The sequence below is a fragment of the Sphaerodactylus townsendi genome, linkage group LG09, assembly GCF_021028975.2.
Source record: "Sphaerodactylus townsendi isolate TG3544 linkage group LG09, MPM_Stown_v2.3, whole genome shotgun sequence".
Taxonomy (NCBI): Eukaryota; Metazoa; Chordata; class Lepidosauria; order Squamata; family Sphaerodactylidae; genus Sphaerodactylus; species Sphaerodactylus townsendi.
This window is the reverse complement of record NC_059433.1, coordinates 56,196,757-56,221,778: the sequence shown is the minus strand read 5'-3', so window position 1 is coordinate 56,221,778 and position 25,022 is coordinate 56,196,757. Positions and strand designations below refer to the sequence as shown.

General features: G+C 41.2%; 1 protein-coding gene across 3 annotated transcripts in view; it reads right to left on the bottom strand.

Moving 5' to 3' along the window:
• FAM110B (family with sequence similarity 110 member B) overlaps nt 1–7,905 on the bottom strand; it is a 69,750-nt gene extending 61,845 nt beyond the window's left edge. The window contains exon 1 of one of the 3 annotated variants that reach the window (XR_007245465.1): nt 7,463–7,905. The gene's annotated coding sequence lies outside the window, so the exon portion shown is untranslated. Of the gene's footprint in view, nt 1–6,751; nt 6,921–7,462 lie in introns of those variants that run through there. The other 2 variants (XM_048507879.1, XM_048507880.1) reach the window with 2 other exon arrangements.
• Between the last annotated feature and the right edge of the window lie 17,117 nt (nt 7,906–25,022).

The window sequence follows — 25,022 nt, the reverse complement described above, 5'->3', positions numbered from 1 at the left end:
TCCCCTTTTCCTCAACAGAATGACAGTAATGTAAAATTTCTTCAGCATTTGTCTTTTCCCACACTAGCTCTGTTTCTTGATTTCCCATGGGCTGGCCAAAGGCAGGCATGAAGGAGATGGAGCTGGCTAAAGCCCAGGCAAGAGAATGAAAGATTAGATTGCTAAAAACACATCTGGAAATGGTTATATAAATGAGGTTTCTTTTCTCCTCACAAGGACTGCATTTTAATTGAATGGGATTTTGTAACATTTAGTTGCCTACAACTGGAAAAGTGAATCACTCAGTTGCTCAGCAGCGAGAATGTCATCCACCTCACCTCTGTCCCACCCACCTTTAAAAAGTGTACAATGGTGATAAGCTTCTTATAGGTGTGCAAGGTTAAGAAGCTGGATTCACAAAGTGAATCACATCATCACTATATTACAGTAACTGAGTGAGCGAGATTTCTGATCAGCTGGAGGGATGGCTTGAAAGGAAAACCCACATACCAAGACCATCCTTCCCTTTAGGAGCAAGTGTGTCAACTAAGGTTATCAACTAAGGCATTTGTGATTTCCCCCCTCCCTATCTGAGACACTGATTCAGCTCCAGCTAGTGCCCATTCTTCTTCAGTGGGCATGCCCACAATTTTGAATGGCACAGAAAGCTGCTACATTCTTTGTTCCACAAAAACTGTGAAGCTGAATTATATGAACAGGACTATTACAGGCAGTAACTAATGAATGTCTCTAGCAGCTAGCAGCAACAATGCTTTAACCTGATATACTTTAATTTATGAATTTTATAATTGTGTATACTTACATTTTGTAAGTCACCTTGGGTACTGTGGAAAGGTGGGACAGAACTATTTTGAATACAGTTATTTTATTGAAACCATTTTTATGTTGCTTTGCTTTCCATCTTAAGGTCCCCATTAAAACATTAAAATACAAATATTCAAATGTTTAAAATAATTAAGCAAAAAACCCAGAGACACAAAAACAAGGAGGACCAATGAGAGTCATTGAGGGAATGCCAAACAAAGCAAAAGTCTTTACCCCTGATGGAAGAAAATAATTCAGGATGAAAGATATACATGCAGCCGTGGCCAGCTTTTTCCATTGCTGAAACATCTGGAGGACAAAATTCCTTTTCTTTCTAAACTTACAGAGCAATCCCAAGAAGATTTTTCTCAGAGTAAGCCCCATTTAATAAAATAATAAAAATGGGACTTGCTTAATAAAATGGGATTAACTTCTGAAGAAACATGCTTAGAATTACTTCCTATATCTAGTTTTTGCATTGATTAAGAACAGAATATAAAGCAGTAGATCAAACTTGGTCCCAAACTATGCTCTGAATATGTAAGCCCCAGTTCAAGTACTTTCTGAGGTATGATGTGCACTGAGGTGAACTTAAGCCAAGTCACTGCCTCTATGTAACGCTAATGGTTTTTATGGTAATAAAATAGGTTGGAAAATCCATTTAAACACTTTCCCTCACCCTTTGAAGAAAAGTGTGTTAAAAGTGTAACAAAACAGAAGGCATTATCAAGTATTCACCTTGCTTGATATATATATATATATATATATGGGGGGACAACAGAACAACAATACTTCATTAGCCCAACTTCAAAGACTGGATGCTGTTTTCTTTTTCTTTTTTCCCCTGAGAGTCATATTCACGCGCTGATATATATATATATATATATATGGGGGGACAACAGAACAACAATACTTCATTAGCCCAACTTCAAAGACTGGATGCTGTTTTCTTTTTCTTTTTTCCCCTGAGAGTCATACTCAGTATGCTACTACACCTGTCATTTACACAGTGTATCAGTGCAATATAAGGAATACCTGGAAGGTATTTGATTTAGTATTTATTTGATTTTGTAACCTCCTTCATTCACAAACCACATTATAATCAGCAAACATCAACTGGGTCACATCTTTTTCTGCATCATTTTAGCACCTTTTTTGTAATGCTAACTTGCAGACATGATTCCCAGGGTGGGTCAGGACTCACAAGCGTACCAGGTTCGAGGGAATTCTTCAACTGCTTAAGAACCTGCATATTGCTAACTTACAGACTTGATCCCCAAAGGTGCGTCAGAATCCAGAATGAGGATTTCATCAAGATTTTTCAGAGTTTGTCGCAAGAACAAACCTGAATACAGAACTAGAAGAACCACTGGGCCTAAAAAAAGAAAAACCCTACTAAACCAATGCTATATTTAAGTTGCAGTTAATAAATAGAGGTAACTGTACTTCAGTTGTCCAAATAAACCATGCAATTTTAGCAGCAAGAAATCCATCACTTATCCACAACTTATTTTAAAAATTTGTATAATTGTTATTTATTTTTAAATACCAGGAACAGTTGTTTTCTGCCACAGTTATCTTCCTTGTGCAAACACTGCTTTTTTTGAACACTGAACAATCCAAAAAAGGAGAGACTAAGCCATCAGATACATTCAGAAAATTCTTAATGAACTCATTGAAAGGACATTGCCCTAGCCATTTAACCTTTATATAACAGCCACAATTTACAATACATGACAATGCTCTTCAGTTGCTTATTAGTACAAATTCAAAAATAGTACCCCTCACTAAAAATAACTGACTAGACCAGGGGTAGGGAACCTGCGGCTCTCCAGATGTTCAGGAACTACAATTCCCATCAGCCCCTACCAGCATGGCCAATTGGCCATGCTGACAGAGGCTGATGGGAATTGTAGTTCCTGAACATCTGGAGAGCCGCAGGTTCCCTACCCCTGGGTCACTAGACCTATCACCTGCTTTATGCCTGCAAATATTCCTATATATTCCATTAGTTAGGATAACAGACTTCATTAACATATTTAATATGATTATTCTCTGAATAACATAACACATTTTGTGACTAAAAATTTACTTTTTTTATTTTGCTTTTAATATATGGGATTCCATCTATACCAAGACAAACCCGCAAGTGCAAAAATCTAAAATTCAGTGGGACAAGAGCAAGACTAAGAGTTTTTGAAGCAGCTGAAGAAGACAAAGTAGTATGAGTAAATAAGTACTTCAAGGCGTCATAATTATGGCTTTGAGACCCTCAGTAAGACCAACACTGTAATCCTATCATTACTTATGTGTGGGTCATAGCCTTTTTCATTACAACCTCTGTAGACATGGCAGCTGTTGCTCCAGCTGACTGCAAACCATTGCTACTTCAAACTGTTTTTAGTGTGTATTTCAACTCAGTCTCTTTAACCTCCTTTACATACTACAGAGATCAGTTCCCCAGGAGAATGCAGATGCTTCAGAGGGTGGCATTGTATCCCATGAGATTTCCAACCTCCCTAGGCTCCAACCTCAAATCTCCAAGGATTACCCAACTGGGATTTGGCAACCCTACCCCACACCCAGACCCTGCCAGTGGCCACAAGGAGCCCACCCCTGTCCCCAGGTTGCAGAAGTAGAGAGAGAAGAAAGGTTCCAGTACCATCAGTTAAAATCACCACTTGATCCAACCATTACAGCACAATCCTAGACATTTTTACTCATGAGTTAGTCCCCCTGGAATTAATGGAGTTTACTCCCTAGTGTATGTAGATTGCAACCTTGATGTGCGCAGTGCAAATCTGAATTAAGTGAACAATGCTGAAGAGAACAGCTTATCTTTAAAAAAAAGAAAAGAAAGAACCAGCATTTTGAAGCCCAAGGCAGGCCCATGATCTTAGGAGTCTATTGTTTAAACATGAAGAAACAAAGGTGTGAAGGTCATGAAAGCAAAGGAGCTGAAGGTCAGGATGAACTGGGAAGAAGACATGTTCACCTCAGATTGATATGCTTAGCCTTGGCTAGGTTTTATTCACAAATTTAGAAGGAATCAAACAAAGGGAATATGAAATACATGCTACTTTGAAGACCGTCAGCTTTTAACTGCATCAATGCTTACCCTTCCTCGATAATACTGAGACAATGAATCCTTTGTCATTGCTTATTTTAAATGCAACTATATGAATGCCAGCTTCTCAGCAAGTCTTATGTATATTTCTAGCTTTTGATGATATCATTCTGCAAATTTCCCAGTTCTATTCTGCCTACTGGGAATACACTTCACATGGTTTTGGAAACTGGGTTTTCTGGCCTACTTTATTATGGACTTAACATCCACTATGAAATTGTATGGTCCTTGATGTTTGAACAAATGGTGAGGGTACTTGGGAAACCTGCACAGCCTACTGTATTTCTCATCAAAAAGGTGAGCTACTATCTCTGGAAGGGCATTCTTGCATCCAAGGAATATTTTATTGCTGACAAGAAGCAATCAATTGACTATACTGCCATTCCCCTCCGGGGAAGAGGCGGCCTATAAATCTAAAATATAAATAAATAAATAAATAAATAAATAAATAAATAAATAAATAAATAAATAAATAAATAAATAAATAAATAAATAAATAAATAAATATCTTTTAAACAGATGTGGAATATGCAGAAATAATATATATGTATTATTTTGTCCACATAAGGTCCTCCATCCCGGCCCCCACTGTCACCCCAAGAAAAATGCTTGCCTTTGAAATCTGAACAGTTCGCAGCCTCTTGAAAAAGCTGGCATTATACAACCCTAGCTTCATGTAATTTTGTGACAGATGGAAACCAGATTTGAGACAGGACAGAAGCCCGGCCCCCAGTAAAGAGCCTTGCATTTATCCATTCATCATCGTAAGAGAATACAGGTACATCACAAAAATCAAAGCATAAATATGCAAACTCTTGACTCAATGGGTGAATCTTCAGGGCTAAGTCATATTTCTGGGCCACTCTGCAGACATAATATCTGTGCAAACATTTGCTCCTTTGCCAGTTTTAAATAGTTATTTCAGCTGTCCTGAAGGTGCAGTCATTGAAGTCCCATCTTTGGACACATGAAAGAACACCTTTCAAACAACCTCTTGTTAGTCAGGTATGAGTAACCTGAAGTGATATTTTATGCTGACTCGGTATTGCATCAACATTTTGCTACCCATAACCCTAAACATAACAAAATGGATATTAATGTCAAGGTCTCTGCCCTACATCATGTAATTTCCTAATGAGAAATTGAAAAAAAAAAAAACACCAGTGCACTGTTGTTGCCATTATCATCAACAGAAAAAACAAGAAGCCAATTCAAGCATTACAAACTGCATATATAGAGAACAATGACAAATGCTTCTGTATTGGGACAAGAGCATGGTCATGGAGAATCTGTCCTAAAACAATTCCTTCACAAAACTCTTGCCACGTTAACTTCCAAGAATTCCTGCTACAGAAAATAAGCACATTGAAGAACCTGAGCATGTTGGGAAAACCACACTATACAAATGCAGGTGCTGATCAGGATGCTGGATCTTATATCATCAGTTTGCATTGTTTTCTAAGTCTGTATGCAGGTTATAAATGAAGCAAAACAAAATTCTGTGTGAACTGAAAGAGCAGCCTAGAATATAAATCTATAACATTTCTAAACCTGGAAGGCAGCATTACTGCACTGCTATCTTATTTGTTTACTTTAATTATATCTCACCTTTTCCCCCAATGAGGAGTCAATGTGGATTACATCGTCTGTTTTACGACAGCAGCACAGGGACCCAACAAACTGACAAGCATCTGACATCAGATGAGAAACCCCAGTTATGACCTCACCAATAGAGAGAGGAGTTTGCACTGAAGCTGCATGACATGCTGAGGGCCAAGGGATGGTCAGGTCAAGGGAAGACAGAAAAGGCTAAGGAGAATTCTGTCAGGAGAGGATCTCTGAACCTGCCTGAGCTGAAAGCAAAGGTTTCCACGCCCAAGGGAATCTGCCTTGCCACTCGGCTGTTCTCTCAGCAGGTAAGCAAGAAGATGAAGGAGGGGTTGCATCCCTTGCTCTATACAAAAGCACACCAAGGTCAGGTCTCTTCCAAAGCAGCAGGGGAAAAAAACAGCTCTACAGACATTTGCAACCCACCTGAGAATCAGGGCATGAGGACTGAAGACCTCTAGCCTAGAATACTCTAAACATTCCCCTATGGCTGTGCATCACAGAACAATAAGTGGAAGGAATAAGCCATCTTCTGTACAAAGGTTGTCTGCTCCTGTTGATCTTATCCAGAGTACCCCAGAGCTCTCCAGAGCACAGGGTAAACACTAAGGTTCCACGTGATAAAGCTGACATACCTGGTAAGCAGCCTTCAGCACACAATGTGGCTATACATGAAAGTCTTTTTTCTACAACCTGTTTCAGGCCCATTCGTTTCTGAACCACTGAGCCCAAAGTCAGAAACAAGAATATATCGTGTTTTTCTCCAAATGTTGAAAATATTATTTAAAGTAGGGCAATGTTATTATACCTATTTAAACAGAATTTCTCTCAACTAAGGTCAGTTAGGGGGTCAGTCCAGCGGTGAGATTTTTGTGCAATTAGAATATTTCCCTAAGTGGAGGTCTCGCATTCTTAATTACATTACACCTACTCATGCATGGGAGCGAAACAATGAGTTAATGGTGTCATCACAAGGGATTCCACACACGAACAGTGGATCACAAGAATTTGGGCCAGCATCTGTCAGGGATGTTTTAGATATTAAAACAGCTTCTACTTGCTCTTCAATTCACTTATGGACCCTTGCCAACTCTAGGTCTTTGTACTTTAAAACAGTTTTTACAGAATATTAAAATGTTTTGAAATACAAAAAGCAAAAGCATTAAAATGCCAAAAGAGAGTTCTCTATGTAAACCTTTCCAATAAATATACCTTTTGAAAGGCAGTCCTTAGAAAATAGACGTATTATTCTACAGTGGCACTTGGAGGCATTTGTTTTCAGGGAAGAGAACGCAGGGCCATCTCTTCGCATGTACCTTCCTCGGTACGGCTTTGTTATTTCTAAGCGCTACTCCGACTGTAGTCGTAGGTCCTGGGAAGCTTCTAGTCAACAGTCTCTTCGATTCAGAAGGATCATGACTACCAGACAGAGCAAACCCCACCTCGACATGGAGCAAATCGCTGTCGCCGTCCAGGGCTCGCCCCCCCCCCTCCCTCTGTAATCTCCCCAGGTCCCTCGGATCGTCCAGGTCTGCCAGCAACCCACAAAACACGATGACCCCTGTCTCCCCTCCCCCGGGCAGCACAAAACCAGCTTTCCGTTTCCTGATCAAACTTAGGAGAAAAACTTCCTCTCCTGCTTCTCGTCCCGCTATCCCAAATGCCTCCCCCAATAGCAGAGCTCCATCTTCTCTCGGGGAGGAGGCAGGCACAGGCCAGGTGGGAAGGGTCCCCAACACAAAGCCCAAGCGCTCCCCTCCCCATGCCTGTGGCCAGGGAGTGAGGGCTGCCGGTCGCTAGCCCGGACAGCGGAGCTGGAGCTGCCTGGGGCCAGACGAGCGACCAGCGCCCTCCTTCCGCCCCCGCCGCCGTCTGGAGCCAGTCGACGGCTGCGCGGCCACGCTCTCGGGCTCCTTCTCTTACCTGCCCTGCTGTCCTTTGCCGTGTCTCCATTCTCACATTGCAAAGCCTGGGCAAGAAGCCAGATCGCCGCAGAGGGAAAAGGAGGCGGATCGCTGTTGCAAAGAGGAGCCGAGGAGCCAGATGCGCGGATCCCCAAGCCGTGCGCTCCCAAGGGCTTCGTCCGCGCATTGAATGAAACTCTCCCACGGCCGAACTGCCGCGGCTCCCGCAGCCGCTAGCGGCGCCCCGCTCCGTCCTTCCCACTGCACAGCCAACATGCAGGGGAGGCAAAGAACCGGCGTCTTCCTCCCGCGGGACGGGCCTTCCCTAGAGGTGCCCCTCAAGAGAGACCCAGAAGCCAATGAAGCGGTCGCCGCGCTTCGGCCTTTAACTGCGCAATCCAGCGCCTTGTAACCAGCTTTGGCGCTCGTTTTTATTCCACGCGCCCCCGTTAAGCTTTCATGGTTTGGTCCACACCGAAATGGGGAAGGGGGCGGGGCAGGGATGCTTCTCACACACAATAGGCTTGATTCGGTGTAACGGAGCAGACGCGGTGGAAGAAGCTGGTGCCTTTCTCCGCTTCCTCCTTTATTATTTTTTTTTTGGGGGGGGGGAGGTGTAATGGGGTTGGTTAGGAGCCAATCGCCAGCCTGCGCCAGCAACCGAAGACGTGGGAGGTTAAAAATGAATAGTTTGGTAGCTGTATCTGTATTGATTTCTTAAGAGTTGCAGGAAAATCGACGCCCCAGTCAGAACCGTGGTTTACTCGGAAGTAAGCCCATTGACTTCAATAGCGTTCACTCCTAGGTCCGAAAAGCTGCCCTTTAAAACAATGACATTTTCGCAGATGGGTGATTCGATTCAGTTTTGCATGTATTAAGCTGCAATGCTAATGAAAAACTCTTGTTGAGTACAGAAGTTCAAAAATAGCCTTCTTCTGCACACTTGAGCTATATTGATAAAATTGACACATGGAATGAGCAGAGGATCAAATGTATAAAATTCAGTACTGAAAAGGAAAACATGAAAACAGTACAGGCACAATTCACTCTGTAAACTGCAGTGCCCTCGTTCCAGAATATTTGAGTCTTTACTGGAAAGGGGAGGGAGGGCTTCTTTTTTAGAGCCTTTTTGGAATACAGATGATATTCCAAAACAGGACATGAATGAACAAAATGGCCTGGCCCTCTCTTGGGACGCCTAGTGCACCACAAGGGCCAGAAAGCTACACAATGCAATTATAAATTATATAATGCTCAACCACCTCAAACATATTGGCCAAGCTAACCTGTAACTTTCCTGTTTCAGTAGAGCATCTTGGCTTCTACCTTCATTCAGAAAATAGAGGAAATTTACATCAGGAAGCGGAGGAAAAGCAGAATAGTAAATAGAATGTCTGATCTTGGAAGCTAAGGAGGGTTAGTAATTGGGTGGAGACCACTAAGGTAAAGGGTGCAGAGGAAGTCAATGGCAAACCACCTCTGCTTCTACCTCACTTTGTGAGCCCCTTACAGGGGTTGCCATAAGTCAGTTGTGACTTGACATAAATCAAGAAGGGTACAAGTAACTTAAAAACCTATACCCCCACCCCTACTCCCCAGAACTTCTAATGACATCATCAGCTCATTCAAGGCATTTAATCCTGGAAAAAATAATATATCAAATTTCTACATGGCCAAATCTGTAAGCGTTTAATTCTAAGGACTGGAGCCATGAACAGACAAGTCAGTTCTTTCTATAAACCTAAAACTTGGTTTGGATAAAAATCTGCAAGCTTGAAAAAATAGAAGCAACACCTGAAGCTCTAATGACAACCACAATAGTATTGTTAGCCTTGAAACCTTGGGGTGCTTTCCCCCACCCACCATAAAAGGCAGGGGTAGGAGGTAGGCCCCCTTCCAGGATTGTTTGGGCCATCAAGGGAGGCTTCATCAAAGCCAAGCCCAGCAGTAACCACTGTGCGCCTAGATGCATATGTCTTGTAGGACTCACTCAGGCCAGCTGCTTGCTACTGTTTAATGGTAACACCCCCCCCCCCCGCCAGTTTGGTGCAGTGGTTAAAGGTTTAGACTAGGACTGAGTGACCCAGTTTTATTCACCCCTCTGCCAATGAAGCTCACTCTGCCAAGGAAGCTCACCTTTGCCCAATTACATATTCTCAGCCTGATTTACCTCACAAGGTTGTTGGGAGGATAAAATGGAAGAGAGAGTAATGAAGTGAGAAACTTTAGGTCCCCATTGTGGCGAAAGGTGGAGTATAAATGAAATAAATAATAAATATAGTTGAAGATGGGCAGAGAAAAGGTAAGTTGGTGAGTGAGAGGAAGGGAAAAAAGATAGCAAGGAAATATGAAAATATAGTTGTCAGAAGTAGAAATAGTGTGGGGGAGAGATACAGGGGACAATGAGGCCCCTCCCACAAGTCTTTGTGGGTTCCCACTGTGCAACTGGGTCTGACCTGATGGCCAGCATTGTGCAACTGGTTATGGGATTCCTTAGTAGAGGCTTCCAGGGAGAGGGAAGATTGGCAGATAGAGGTAGGTTGGCTAACTGAATGGAAGATGGAAGGATGAAAGGTGGAGATTCTATGGGAACTACCATGGGAATTGCAGTTGAAGTAGTTGGGAAAGCTGAAATGAGATGCTCCCTACAAGTTCTTGTGGGACCCATCTATTGACAGGTTATAATTTTTGGATAGCCAGGGGCCTGTTAAGAGTGTGCTGACCCTAAGTATGCTTAGGCAAGCCACTCTCAGAACCAGCCCCCTTTCCATTTATTTAGATTATTTTACCTTGCTTTTGTGCCCAACAGGGAGCCAAAATGACTTACAGCATAATTCTTTCTCCCACTTACATGTGTACTCTAGTGAAGTACATTTTTTCTTTTGAAAACTCTTCTCACAGAATACTAGAAACATCTTAAGATACCACCAGCTGGGGATCTGAATTATCCTATTTGTACCATTGCATCCAAAGCATCTACTTCATATGGAAACCCGCTGCTTCAAACGAGTGCTTTGAAAAGCTGTTCCTGAAAGTCAGAGAGGCTTCCTTAAGGGGCAGCCTGTGATGGAGTAGTTCTACTCAGAAGAGAAAACCACAGAAGCAGTTCCACATGGGGTGCACAGACTGGGCTTGACATACTACACTTCTCTGTTTTCATTTCCTGGCCTTTATTTCCGCATAAGGTTGCTTTTTCACAATTGCAACAAACTACTGCCTCATGTTGTGTTTTGGATCTAGTTGTGTCTGCTTTTATGCTGTTCAAAACTGACCATCTTTTCCTCACCCTGCCTACACCTAATGCTTTATCTTGTAAAAGTTCCCACTTATAAGGTATTAAAGTGTTATTCTTACCATGCTATCAAAAGCCAGCTAACATCTGTTATTAATGCTAGCCTTAAATTGTATAAGAAACATGGAATTTTGTTAGAATTACATTCTCTAAAATACTAGGTAAATGTAAAGTTGTCCCCTATACAAGCACCAGACTCCATCTTTCAAAGCAGATATTTTCTTCAGGTGAACTGATTCTTCAGGTGAACTGGAGATCAGTTGTAATCCCAGGAGATCTTCGACATGATCTTATGAAAATATTCAGTTAGCCTTACCCATTATGAATCAATCTGAAGGTTGATTTTTCATTTGTTCACAAAACTGTAGAATGCCACAATTAGACAGGGTAGTGCAGTAACTTTACCGCTACAAGCAGTAAAACAATATTTGCTTTAAAGCAAATGTTTAAATGTTTGGTTTCTCCTGCCTTTGGGAAATATGTACAGTGGTTCTTTCTCCCCCACATAGGTTGTGCTTTGTGGTGTGTTTTATTTTGTAGCAGAACAGCAGAAAAATATTTCTATTTGGTAAGGACATGTTGGTTAAGCTAACAGCGTTTTAATGACATATGAGGGACTAAGCAAAATCCTGGTGGAGCAGTCAGCCTTCTAGAAGAAATTCACAGCTGGCTAATCGGTAAAGGAATTTCCTCAGAAAACTTTGAGAAGTGTTTTGCAAACTTCTGTGAGGGTTGATTGTTGTTAAGAGAATTTTAAGACTGAACATTTGGTGAAATAACATGAAGGTTTCCAGCTTTATTCATAATGCAAAGAACTAAATGGTTAACTGCCTTCTGAGTGATCCTAGTCCACACTTACTTCGGCGTGCACTTGCTGAGGATTGCTCCCTGTGTTTCATAGGTTAGGGTGCTTTTTTGAGGTGAAAAACACAGTAAGTAAATACTTAGAATTTACTTAGAATTCCTGATGTTTAGGTGGAATCTCTTTCCCTTCACCTTCACTTGGGTATCACTTTTCATTTTTTTTAATGCCAGCGAGGGTTTTTTTTATGCCAACTGAGATCAGCTAGTAGTGGCACATTACTAAGGTATTGTACATCTTCAAACACATTGTGACCCATAAGAACACACACACAAAAAGTTTTTGTAATCATTGCTATCAGTTTGGCATTTAAGTTGTGAACACTTTCCTCAGAGTAAGCACCACTGAATCAAATGGGATCAGCTTAGGATGGCTCCCTTGGAGTAGTAAAATGGTGCTCTCCTCCTGAATCCAGCCACCACAATGTACCTATTTAGCCAAACTGTGAATGCTACCTGGGCCTGCTGCACAATCCTAGAGCTGTGACAACCAGACATCCCTTTTTGAGAGTTCTGAATAGCTCTCTCCCTTTATGCCTGTTTGTGAACTCTGTAACTCCGATCTGTAGTAGGAGATGCTGCTGTTCCCTTTCCCACTTTACATTCCTGCTGCTTGGTTTGTAGAACATTTTGCTCTCCATCTCCTGATGCCATCAAGACTTATTGTTGTTCAGTCATCCCTTGTCACACTGTAGCTTCTGTTCGTCCAGAAAAGCAGAAATATATGCATCAAAGTGGTGCTGAAAAAAGACCATCTGCTACAGCAAAAGCATTTCCTCAAGCATTCCTCATAATCTAAGGCCACTTATGAATACAAATATGCCTAACTTAATTTTTTTCGTACTGACATGTACTTCCTGCTAACAAAGTCTTGCATACCTCCTTCAACCATCTCTGTTTCATTGGAGTTGAATAGAGAGGTCTGCTGCTTCTAGTCTTTCTAGTCCGTTATTGCTCCTCCAATTAAGAACAGCCATTGTTTCTTTAACAGACAGTTTCGGAGCATCCTGTAGGGAGTGTTCACAACTGTATAGACAGAATTGCAGATGTGAAAAGGTTTGTCCCCATAATGTGAAGGAAAGGATCAAATGAGAAAGTAGATTTGAAACTGAGTGGAATTCAAGTCAGTTTCAGGCAATGACCTAGCAAGATCATGATGAACTGTGGGTTGGCTCTGAAAACTGTCTTGTGCAAAAGGAAAGGCATGTTCGTTCATGGAAAAGAGGGAAAAGCCTCTTTACCTCCAGTTCCAAGAGCATCTTTGTTGTTGTTGCATAGCAGGGTACAGATGGAATGGAGAGGCAGGAAAGATGTCCCATGAGTGCAGCTTGGCCCTGCCCATGATCCTATGGACATACCGGAATATAACAATGTGCAGTTGTACTGAAGCTTCCAAGAACCACCACCATGTGTAGAGTATTGGCCCTGAAAAGCCAAGTTTAAATTCTGTGCTGGCTATCGCAGTTCGCTATCATTCTGATTCATGAGCTGAATCAGAGGACCGTTGTGAGGCTAAAGTATTATGAAAGTGATACTTTGAGTGTATTTTTGGTATTTAGAGATATTGCACAGATGTCTCATAAAGCTACCATTAATATGGCTGAATAGACAACATGAAAACTCTGATTCTAATCCTCCTAATTCTATGATAAATCTTCATTATTTTGTTCAAATACACACAAAGGCAGAATGCACTTTTTGCTGCCTTTAATCCTGTTTGGTGTATCTCAAGATTATGATAAACACCATGAAATTAAAAGCTGTTCCTTGGAGTAAGATGGAAAAGCAAATCTTACTACTACAAATGTTACACTTTTTTTTTTAAAAAAAGGTATTATTTTGATTGTGGGATTAATAGTCCCATCAAAGGGGGTGGAGTGGCAAATCATTTGGTGGGAAAGGTGCAGAGCTGCACCAGTGGATTTGCCCTCAGGGCATTTGCTTCAGTGGACAGCTTCTGAGGCCCTTCCTGGCAGTGGGATGCCATGCCAGTGTCCGCGCACCCTCATCAACATTGGCATTGCAGGGGGAATCCAGGGGTGCGACTGGGGGAGGAACCAACACTTGTCGGCTTCCATCCTTGCTTTACTGCCAGACACACAGGCACTCCTGAATTTATGTCACCTTTTTGGAGGCATAAGTCCATGGGGGCCCTATGGAGGGTTTTCTGGTGGTGGCGCTTTTTTTTGGCCTTTTTGGCTCCGTGCACCGCTGGAAAGCCCTTCTCGAAACGGCAGGGCAGCATGACTGCAGCTCATGGTCAGGTGTTCTCCTGCTTGGATGGAGCTGCCCATTATGTGAATTCTGACATTTCCAGTTAAATAGACTTAATAGCAGAATTAAGTGAACATTTTGGAACTAATGTGAGGTAAACTTGCAGGAATGAAAAATTTATCACCAGTTGTTGGAGTATACAAAGTAACTTTGGGGGCACACAAAATGCAGGCTAAAAATCTGAGGCCATTCAGGACATTGGCCTAAAGATTTTGGGAGCTATGATTTAATTTTTTAAAAATTATTGCTAGGGGCCTCAAAAACTGTAAGTTGCCCAGGCCTGCTGAAGCATGATGGGTAATTTAGATAGCTAGAAAGCTTTATCACAACCAGTATTCGGAAGGGAGGACACCAAGGAAGACTATAAAGGCAATGGCAAACCACCTCTGCTTCTCACTTGCCTTGAAAGCTCTTGCTGGGATTGCTATAAGTGGACTGCAATTTGCTGGCACTTTATATACACCCACATATAAACATCCCACGGGGCTTTGTAATAAATACCACAAGTAAGTGGAATAGGAAATGCAGAATCTTTCTTTCCACATTCCAGTCAAGGTAAAAGCTGTCCATTCCTTTTCTATAGCACAAATGAGAGTGGTTCCCAAGAAAATGTGGCTATAAACAGTTACCCCTGTAGGCATCATAAACTTCATATCAAAGCACCAATTCCTTGGGAATGTTCTAGCAACTCTCTTGCCATATGGTAATATTGACACTTGAATGGTTTTAAAACTTCAAAGTATTCTATAGAATTGTTTGAAGAAAGCAGTTTTCTCACCTTTCAATCACCCATATTTATAACAAAAGTTTTAGACATTATGCGCAATGTTTGCTACTAATAAACCAACTAAAGACTTCTAGTGGAAACTGGTGCCCTTGAACTGAAACTGAAATCATTAAAAAAATAAAAATCTTAAAGACAATATTAAACCTATTGACTTACAACACATTCACCCGTGGATATTCCTTTAACCCCATTTCAGTGCTATCAGCCATTTTAGATGTGTATTTTTAAATTTTATTTTAATTACGCTTCATCTAATCCATGTGGAACAAAAATAATATATTTTAGTGCAGGCACTGTTGAAATTGTGTGACTCTTTTGTGATCGTCAAATACAAATAAAGATATTATATTATCTTTTCACTGTGATTACTCAATGAGATGTCATTTGTTAGAGATTAATTTATATCTTTTGTATCAAGCAAATTGCACAAATTCTCAAAAATTTGCAATTCTCAGCATAAATAATACTAAAATCAGTACCTACACCTAAATTATTCCACTTATTCATTTCATTACTTAACCTTAAAATAAATCTCTCACTTTAAAATTATTCATACATGCGTGGGCTTACCTACATATTGGATTACAGCCCATCTGCACTCCCATTTATTCAATCCTAAATTTAAAAGAATAATTGTGAGCCAGTCATGTATATATGTATATCACTACTATTGTATCTGCTGCTTCCTCCCTAATCTGCATTTCTTGAAACAAATGTACAAAATTTGGCAACCAATCTTCCAGGGGCTTCCTTATACATACATTTTCAGAATAGCCCCTAAGATTGTTTAATATTACATCTTAGTTTTTATTTCTCCAAAGCAGTAGTTCTCAACCTTCCTAATACCGCGACATTTTAATACAGTTCCTCATGTTGTGGTGACCCACAACATTTATCCATTTTACAGATGGAGAACACTGATGCAGAAAGTCTTAGGAGACCCCTGTGAAAGGGTCGTTTGACCCCCAAAGAGTTGCGACCCATAGGTTGAGGACCACTGCTCCAAAGTGAGGGCAGCGAAGGAGGATGTAACCTGTTGTGTCTATTTCTTCTAGATCACAGGAAAAAGTTCTTTTTTATTTGGGTAGCTTCCCATATCTTCCTTCTAAGATCGCAGACGGAAGTGAGGCGCATCTCACTAAGGTAAAGGCCCTTCTGAATGAAAGCATTTCAAAGTTAGAAACATAAAGGGCTGGAGACTATATGTATCTACAACAAGATGCAGCTAACATGAAATTGGGATAGTTGAACAAATATTGTTGTCTAGCGATATCTTGTGCCCTTCATTTGAGAATGTTTGGCTGTAGATATGGGTTGGGATTTCAAGGCATGGAGTGATAAGCCCATTTTGTTGCCTTCTCATTGACTTCTGAAAGCCATCTAAGTTGAAAGGAATCACTGACAATAAGTGGCCATAATCCTTTTTGATTACTGTGGGCCTTCAACCATATGTAGCCTAACCATGATAGGCAAAAACTGCTGCTGCCTGAGTGTAGCTCCTGAAGATTCTTAGAATGCTCTTTTTAAAGTACCTGACAGGGCAATTTTAAACACATGCATATCAATGTAATTAGACTAGAGTATCTTTGCATAAGGTTGCAGTATTTGAAGGGTACAACTCTGCATAGGATGGCAACATTACTAATTCCATGTCACAGTGATCTATTCTCTTACAGAAGAGCAAAGAGGAGATCTTATAGTAAGTGCATCAATAAAGCATCAAAACTTTTTTTAAAAAAATCAACTTATTAATGGACCTCATTAACAAGTAAATCTGTATGTAATTGCAACTTTCTTATTCTTAGAATCTGCTGATTCCACATGACAACTTTGTAGATATTTATGTAGCACCTCTTAACCATAAGATTTTCTAGGTAATGTACAAATAGTTAATCAACACATTGTAAGCTTCATACCATAAATTAATGTAGAAACAATAAAACTCAAGCAACTGAATGAGAAAACAAAACAAGCCAGCCTAACATATTAAGCTTATCACTAAGTGCCCAAGAACAAATGTTCCTATTCCTTATAACTGTGATCAGTAAACAGAGACAAATGCAACAGACCTTAGATATAGGTTCATGTCCTTCTTTGGGGGAGCCAGCTGCTGATAGTGCCATGCAGTGACGTAGGTATAGATTTTTATGAGGGGTTGGGAGGCCGGGGCCATACCCCCACCTGTCCCTGCCACCTGCCATGCCTCCCCAAGCCCTACTCCTGGCCTCAGTGCTTAGAAAAGCAGCTCTCTGAGGTCAGGGATGGCAGACTCCCCTACCCCCACCCCCCACTGGCTGGGCTTCCAGCCAGCAGCTGGCAGTTCCTTCTGCCTTCCCCTCCGGGCAGAGGCGTAGCTAGGGAAAATGGAACCCGGTGCAAAAATCTGAGTTTTACCCCCCCCCCCCAAGAATGGCTGCTGTGATGCTGGAATCCACCCCCAAACAGCATCACTTTCAATAGTGTTTAAACTAGGGAGCCCAGATTCTCCTTTAAAATCCACCTTAAAGGAGGAATCTGTGGTCCCCAATTAAAACAACATTGAAAGTGATGCTGTTTTTGGATGGATTATCCCCCACCATGAAACAGCATCACTTTCAATGTTTCAATTGGGGACCTCAGATTCTTCCTTTAAATCCATGCCAAAGAGGGTGGATTTAAAAGGAGAATCTGGGGAAATTTGGGGGGTGCCTGCTGCCAGAGGTGTAATTGTTTAGCTAGAAGCACAAATTTTCAGGGTATCTTTAGGATACTCTCCTGATGATAACACCCAGGTTTGGTGAAGTTTGGTTCAGGGGGTCCAAAGTTATGGACCCTCAAATGTGTAGCCCCATCTTCTTTTAGCTCTCATTGGAAACAATGGGGGATGGGGCACCCCCTTTGGGACTCCATAACTTTGACCCCCTGAACCAAACCTCACCAAACTTGGGTGGTATCATCAGGAGAGTCTTCTGAAAAACCCCTGAAATTTTGGTGCTATTAGTCTAAAAACTGCACCCCCTGAAGGCCAAAAACAGGAAAAAAATTAGAAATACAAACAAACCACAAATGGGGGAGTAGCTTTGGACATGTAATTGGGGGGGGGAGTTGAACCCTTACCTCATCCTTGGTGCCATCCCCTCTGCCCTCTGCTCTATGTTGTATTCTGTATGCTGGTTGTGGGGGCATGAGATCTTTTGACTGCCCTGTTGATTATTGATTGCTATCCGATAGTGATTTTAGGCTCCCCCCCCCCCTGTATTTTAAAATGTGTGTTTATGATGTATTTTATCTGATGTTTTAGATTGTGCACCGGCCAAAGCCCTTTGGGGGTGGGTGGTTATAATAAATTTAATTAATAAAATTAAAATAAATAAATAAATAAAAAGGCAACTCTTGGGACACAGTCTGATCTGTAGAGGTAAGCAGTGGCACATCAAATTACCTCAAACGCAAAGTTAGTGCAGGTCCTTCAAGGCTGCTCAGATATTCTCTTGTGCTTATATATCAGTCAGCAACCTTATTGCAACAATCTGTCCTCCTCGTAGCAGTTTTTTTGAATGGTCAACCCCATAATCAAACACTAACAACTGTCATCAGATGTTGCTTTTCTAAGAATGGACACAGTTGGGAGCTCGAACTATAATAGATTGTTGGACTAAAGTCTGGGAGACCCTGATTTGAATTGCCATTCTGGATGCTTACAGGGTGATCTTTTTAATTTTTTTTGAAAAATTATTAAAACAACAAAGAAATAGAGAAAATAACAACAGTGGTAGCAATTGTACCCATAAGTTTGCTAGATAACTTTGGGCCAGTCACACAACTTTAGTTTAACCTACCTCACAGGGTTATTGTGAGGATAAAATGCAGAAGAGAACAACAATGTTAGTTGCTTTGGGTTCCCATGAGAAAAAACATGGGGTATAAATCAAGCAAATAAATAAATAATAAATAAATAAAGCTGGTGAATTTAGCTAAAGCCGGTTAAAGACCTAGTTACCATGAGTTCTGCATGTTCGATACCAGCTCTCTCTCTATAAAAGTACCTTCAAGTACAATTCTTCCCTAATGTATAAAGTTATTCATTCCAATGAAGGTGAAGGTAGATTTCTACATATGGCTGTTTCCTGATTTGAGTTGGCTGTTGTGAACTGCTCTGTGCCCCCTTCTGCAAGGGCCCGCTGACTAGGTTCCCCGTGTTAAGAACATAAGAACATAAGAACAAGCCAGCTGGATCAGACCAAAGTCCATCTAGTCCAGCTCTCTGCTACTCGCAGTGGCCCACCAGGTGCCTTTGGGAGCTCACATGTAGGATGTGAACGCAATGGCCTTCTGCGGCTGTTGCTCCCGATCACCTGGTCTGTTAAGGCATTTGCAATCTCAGATCAAGGAGGATCAAGATTGGTAGCCATAAATCAACTTCTCCTCCATAAATCTGTCCAAGCCCCTTTTAAAGCTATCCAGGTTAGTGGCCATCACCACCTCCTGTGGCAGCATATTCCAAACACCAATCACACGTTGTGTGAAAAAGTGTTTCCTTTTATTAGTCCTAATTCTTCCCCCCAGCATTTTCAATGAATGTCCCCTGGTTCTAGTATTGTGAGAAAGAGAGAAAAATGTCTCTCTGTCAACATTTTCTACCCCATGCATAATTTTGTAGACTTCAATCATATCCCTCCTCAGCTGCCTCCTCTCCAAACTAAAGAGTCCCAAACGCTGCAGCCTCTCCTCATAGGGAAGGTGCTCCAGTCCCTCAATCATCCTTGTTGCCCTTCTCTGCACTTTTTCTATCTCCTCAATATCCTTTTTGAGATGCGGCGACCAGAACTGGACACAGTACTCCAAGTGCGGTCGCACCACTGCTTTATATAAGGGCATGACAATCTTTGCAGTTTTATTATCAATTCCTTTTCTAATGATCCCCAGCATAGAGTTTGCCTTTTTCACAGCTGCCATGCATTGAGTTGACATTCCCATGGAACTATCAACTAAGACGCCTAAATCCCTTTCCTGGTCTGTGACTGATAGCACTGACCCCTGTAGCGTGTATGTGAAGTTTGGATTTTTTGCCCCTATGTGCATCACTTTACATTTTGCTACGTTGACCCAGGTCTTCCCCAGCAGCTGGGCTGGGGAAAAGGTGTTGCACTGGGTTCAGCAAGTGTGCTGATTGACAACAGGATCTAACCCATATGCTGTGCTCTTTGCTCTTATGTCTTTAAACAATAAACAAGCTATTCCCAGCTATTTTATTACTTAATAATAGTGTGGAGTGCTATCATTTATGGGCCTCCCCTCCCCATCCCCAGCTCGGAGTGGCAATGCATAAAGTATTCCATTCCAGTGAAGGTAGGTTTTTTTTATATATATGACTGCTTCCTGATTTGAGTTGGTTTTTGTAAATTACACTGTGTCCCCTATAGAGAATCAGATAGCCATAAGGCATCCTGCAGCAACTGTTTCACTCTTTTCATAAGTCTCTAAAAATGTATTTACTTTGACCCTAAGAAAGTTGTTGTTGTTGTAAGAGATATACATATAAATTGACTAAGCCTTTGCGTTGGAAAAAAAACTCTGAATAAACAAAAGCCACAATTAGATCTATATCATATTGTGGAAATGTTTAATAAAAGTGATCTGGATGAAAGAGATGATAAATTTTTTTACATATACTAGAGATTACCGTATATACTCGCATATAAGCTGACCTGCATATAAGCCGAGGCACTCAATTTTACCTCAAAAAGCTGGGAAATTTTACTGACTCGCGTATAAGCCAAGGGTGGGAAAGATCCATCAGGAGGCAGGGTGCTGAGCCGGAAAAGGAGCCACAGCTGGAGGAAAGGAACACCCCAGAAGCCTTTTGGAGGCTTTTTAAGGAGGGGCGAGGCAGGTGCGCATGGGTCTGAGGAGAGGGAAATTGGCTGAATACAGGAGAAAGCCCTATAAGAAAACCATAGAACAGGCTGCCCCGAGCAGCAGTTTCCCTGTAGACTTAGAACCTGCAAGAAAGAAAGCCGGCAGCTTCCCTGAAACCACGCCTTAAACTTAGAGCCTGCGAAAAAGAAAGCATGAGTTAAAGAGGGGGACGAGGCTTCATGACTCATGAGTAAGCGCTGTGGCTCCGCGTGGGGGGTGACCCGTGTATAAGCCGAGGGGGGCATTTTTCAGCCTAAAAAAAGGCTGAAAATTCAGTTTATATGCGAGTATATACGGTACAAAGGAGCAAAGAAAATTCATATTGTTTTCAATATGGTTAACAAAATGCAAGTTAGACTCAAGCATCTGGTTTCTTCCATTTAATTGATTGGCCTCAGTTATGAAGCTAGAAGCCAGAACTATCTCTGGCTAACAATCCACTACCCTTCATAACTTGTGCAGAGTTCTCTGGTACTATACTTTCCTGGAGGAAATGAGTCTATTTTTAAGTCACTTCCCACACATGCGTAGCTATGCAGGCAAGCACCAATGAACCTCCCCCAGCCATGTCGATGTCCCACGATACAACCATCTGCACCTGCATAGCTACACAGATGCAAGTTGCAAAATTTTAAAAAGGAAGGCAAATAAAGGGCCTCCTGCCTGGCTGTTTACTCATGAGCGGCTGCAACCTGGGATTTTTTAACAGACTTGCTTGTGTAACGATTTGTTTTTTTTTAAAGAACGGGTTGGGGGAAATAAAATGGGGCAGACTAGTTGGGGGTGGGATCAGTGTGAAGTCTGCTCCAAACACGTTATTTAGTGTTCTACACCCATGTTTATTGGCCAGTGTGGAAGGGGCCTGAGCCTTACAGTCCCAAGAAAAACTGAATTTCTGGCTTGTTACAAAACTAGCATTAAGGCTGTACATTAAGAAATAGCCATGTGTTCATGTCAGAACCACCTAAATCTTGGGGTTCCACGTCATAGTAATAACCGCTTCATCTGTAGTCTTTTTCAGAAACATTCTTTCTTCCTACTTTTAAAGGAATTTTATAATGTTCTTATGAAGAACATTTAAATATCCTGACAATCTTCACGCACCTCTGAACTGAAATTTATGTAAATGTGTCAAACATTAGCTAGAGGAGTGAAAGATTCTGTTTGCTTACATTTCATCATGGATTTATTTCTGCTTATTTCCAGGCTTGATTTAAATGCTAAAGACTGCTTCCATTGATTAATGTAAAAGTGACAGATAAAGAACCACTGTCTGTGCAAATTCTAATTCACACCATTTGACTGTGACCCAACTTTTCATGTGTGCCTCTTCTGTGCTACAGAAGAGGAAGCTAATAGTATTAAACAGAACACTGTATTGCTGAATTGAAGGGCAGTCTGTTTCTTAGGAAGACTTGAGACAAGGTTACTATGAATAAACCCCCAAATAAAGCAGTAGCCTGAGAATGATTGTTAAATGTTTGTACCACAGTCTAAAGCTCTGTGGGGAGGCTGTAATGCACACATGGAGCTCTATACAAGAGAATGTGTACATGGAACACTGAAGTGAATGGTGAAGCCTTCACCTAATTTAATGCTACATTAGGCATGTTGATAGATGATATATCTGAAGGGTTGAATGCTGGTGGATGGTATACCTGTACTGAACATTTCAGAATTGGGGAAATTGCTTGTGTGGATTGTGGCTATATGTGTATGTCTGTATGACAAAATGCATGACAAAATGACAATTCTAAGCTGAAAGCTGAAGAGAGGTCTGATGACTCAGCACCTGCAGTAATATGTAGACTTTCCAGGTGCTAAGCTGGAGATTCTGCCAGTTAGGAAGAACTGAAAAACCATACAGTGTAGAAGCATTTTCTAACTTTCTTTGCCTATTACAGATTTCATTGAAAGCAGGCAAGATAGAAAGAAATTGTTAGATTACTAGGGTGAGACTGCTGTATACAGTTTCTTTATATAGAATGCACATAGCGATGAGTTAAGTCCTGCAGGAATGCAATCAACAAGTGATTTATTACCTTTATTGTTAAATAATTAACTGCTTACTTAAAAGCAGTAGTAGTGCAGAATTTTTTAAAAAATAACTAAGTGAGATAACTCATTTCTTGTTATATGGCAAATGAATACAAAAACCAGAAATGTATACCTATATTCTATTTGCACAAAAGTGTTGGAATGATATGCAAGTTTGGAAGGTAGTGGTAAATTATTGCTTTATGGCAGATCAAACAAACCACGCCTGAAGTCCTTTTATGTCTCAGCTACAGGTCTATAGATCAACAGTAGAGTACATGTTTGTGTGCAGGAGATCCCAGATTTGCCCCTGGTGCCTCAACCTAAAGAATCTCAGGCAGCTAGTATTGTAAAAAAACTTCTATATCTAAATGTTTAGAAAATGCTGCCACAGAATACATAATAATATGCTAGGTGGACCAGTGATCTGATTAATTTTAAGTCAATGTTGTATGTATTGGAGTGGTGACACCATGTTAGACATTTTGTGTTAATATATGTACAGGGTATACCTTGTTTTATAGCACTTTGCTTTTTTGTGATTTGTAGATATTGCATTCTTTACAAATTGAAGGTTTGTGACACCCCCATATCTCTGTGTCACGTCTGGTAATTCTCTCAATATTTCTAACCTTTTTATTATTCCAAATTCCAAAAGAACTTTAATGGCATAAAACAGGATAACTATTTACAGAGTAAAACAAAATTATTACTGAAATAGAGGATTCCCTCTAGAGCCAAGGGTCTTGTAAAGGAATCTGGTGACTGTTGCTGGGACGAATGTCTGGGAGTCGCTGAGAAGAGATGCTACCAGGTCCCTATCTGATTTCACTGAGTCCTTTACCTTCCTAATGGCTTAGAGGAAAGCAGGGCGATGGAGAACGAGTTGGTTGCATTTGAGAATAATATGTTCAGTCGATTCCAGACAGCCTTCATTACAGGGGCATATTCTGTTTTCATGTGGCGTGTTGTTATATCTTCCTCTCGTTTGGGCAGTTGGGAGAATATTCAATTATGCCATCATGAAAAATCTGTGTAGATGGGGAGTAATCAGATTGTTGATGTATTTGAGCATAGAGCCAGGGAGAGGTGGGGAGATGCTGTAGAACATGGGGGAGCAAGTTCTTTGGGCTCCTGTAAGGAGCAGCTGCCCATCAATGTTCACTTTATTGCAGTAGTTTGGAATCAGACCTGCAATACCTCTGTGGTATACCTGTACTAATATGCAGTCTGTTTTTGTTCATTTGAACTCCAGGGAGAGCTGTAATGTACACTCACTATTTTCCAAGGCGCTTCTTTTATAGTTTTTTTCTGCATCTTCTTGTTCTTTTTCTCTACTTAAGAAGGATTGTTTTTTGTGTCCTGAAGTCCTCTGTGACGTTGAAATGCCTACAGTCTGTTAAGGTCTTTATTGCAAGTGCTGCTGCAATGAAAGCAACATTGTGGGACTAAGGTTGCCAACTGGGTTGGGAAATTCCTGGATTTGATGGTATAAGCCAACTTCATATGTTCCTTCAATATATGAATGTGTGACTGATGTTTACAGCAGCTAGAATGTTTGTTTTCCCTCATATTTCTACAGTTAAATTACTATCTATATAAAAGTACAAATATTTTAAAAAATCTGGAAGTATTTGTACATTCTCTAGTGTCAGTAAGAAACTGAAGTTAGCCTTTTGAAGATGATAAACATAAGAACATAAGAAAGAGCCTGCTGGATGAGACCAGAGTCCATCTAGTCCAACACTTTGCTACTTGCAGTGGCCCACCAGATGCCTTTGGGAGCTCACATGCAGGATGTGAAAGCAATGGCCTGCTGCTGCTGCTGCTGCTCCTGAGCACCTGGTCTACTAAGGCATTTACAATCTCAGATCAAGGAGGATCAAGATTGGTAGCCATAGATTAACTTCTCCTCCAGAAATCTGCCCAAACCCCTTAAAGCTATCCAGGTTAGTGGCCATTACCACCTCCTGTGGCAGCATATTCCAAACACCAATCATGCGTTGCGTGAATAAGTGTTTCCTTTTTAGTCCTAATTCTTCCCCCCAGCATTTTCAATGTATGCTCCCTGGTTCTAGTATTGTGAGAAAGAGAGAAAAAGTTCTGTCTGTCAACATTTTCCACCCCATGCATAATTTTATAGACGTCCCTCAGACGTCTCCTCTCCAAACTAAAGTCTTAAACACTGCAGCCTCTCCTCATAAGGAAGGTGTTCCAATCCTTCAATCATCCTCGTTGCCCTTCTCTGCACTTTTTCTATCTCTTTCATATTCTTTTTGAGATGTGGCAACCAGAACTGAACAGAGTACTCCGAGTGCGGTCGCACCACTTCTTCATATAAAGGCATGACAATCTTTGCAGTTTTATTATCAACTCCTTTCCTAATTATTCCCAGCATAGAGTTTGCCTTTTTCACAGCTGCCATGCATT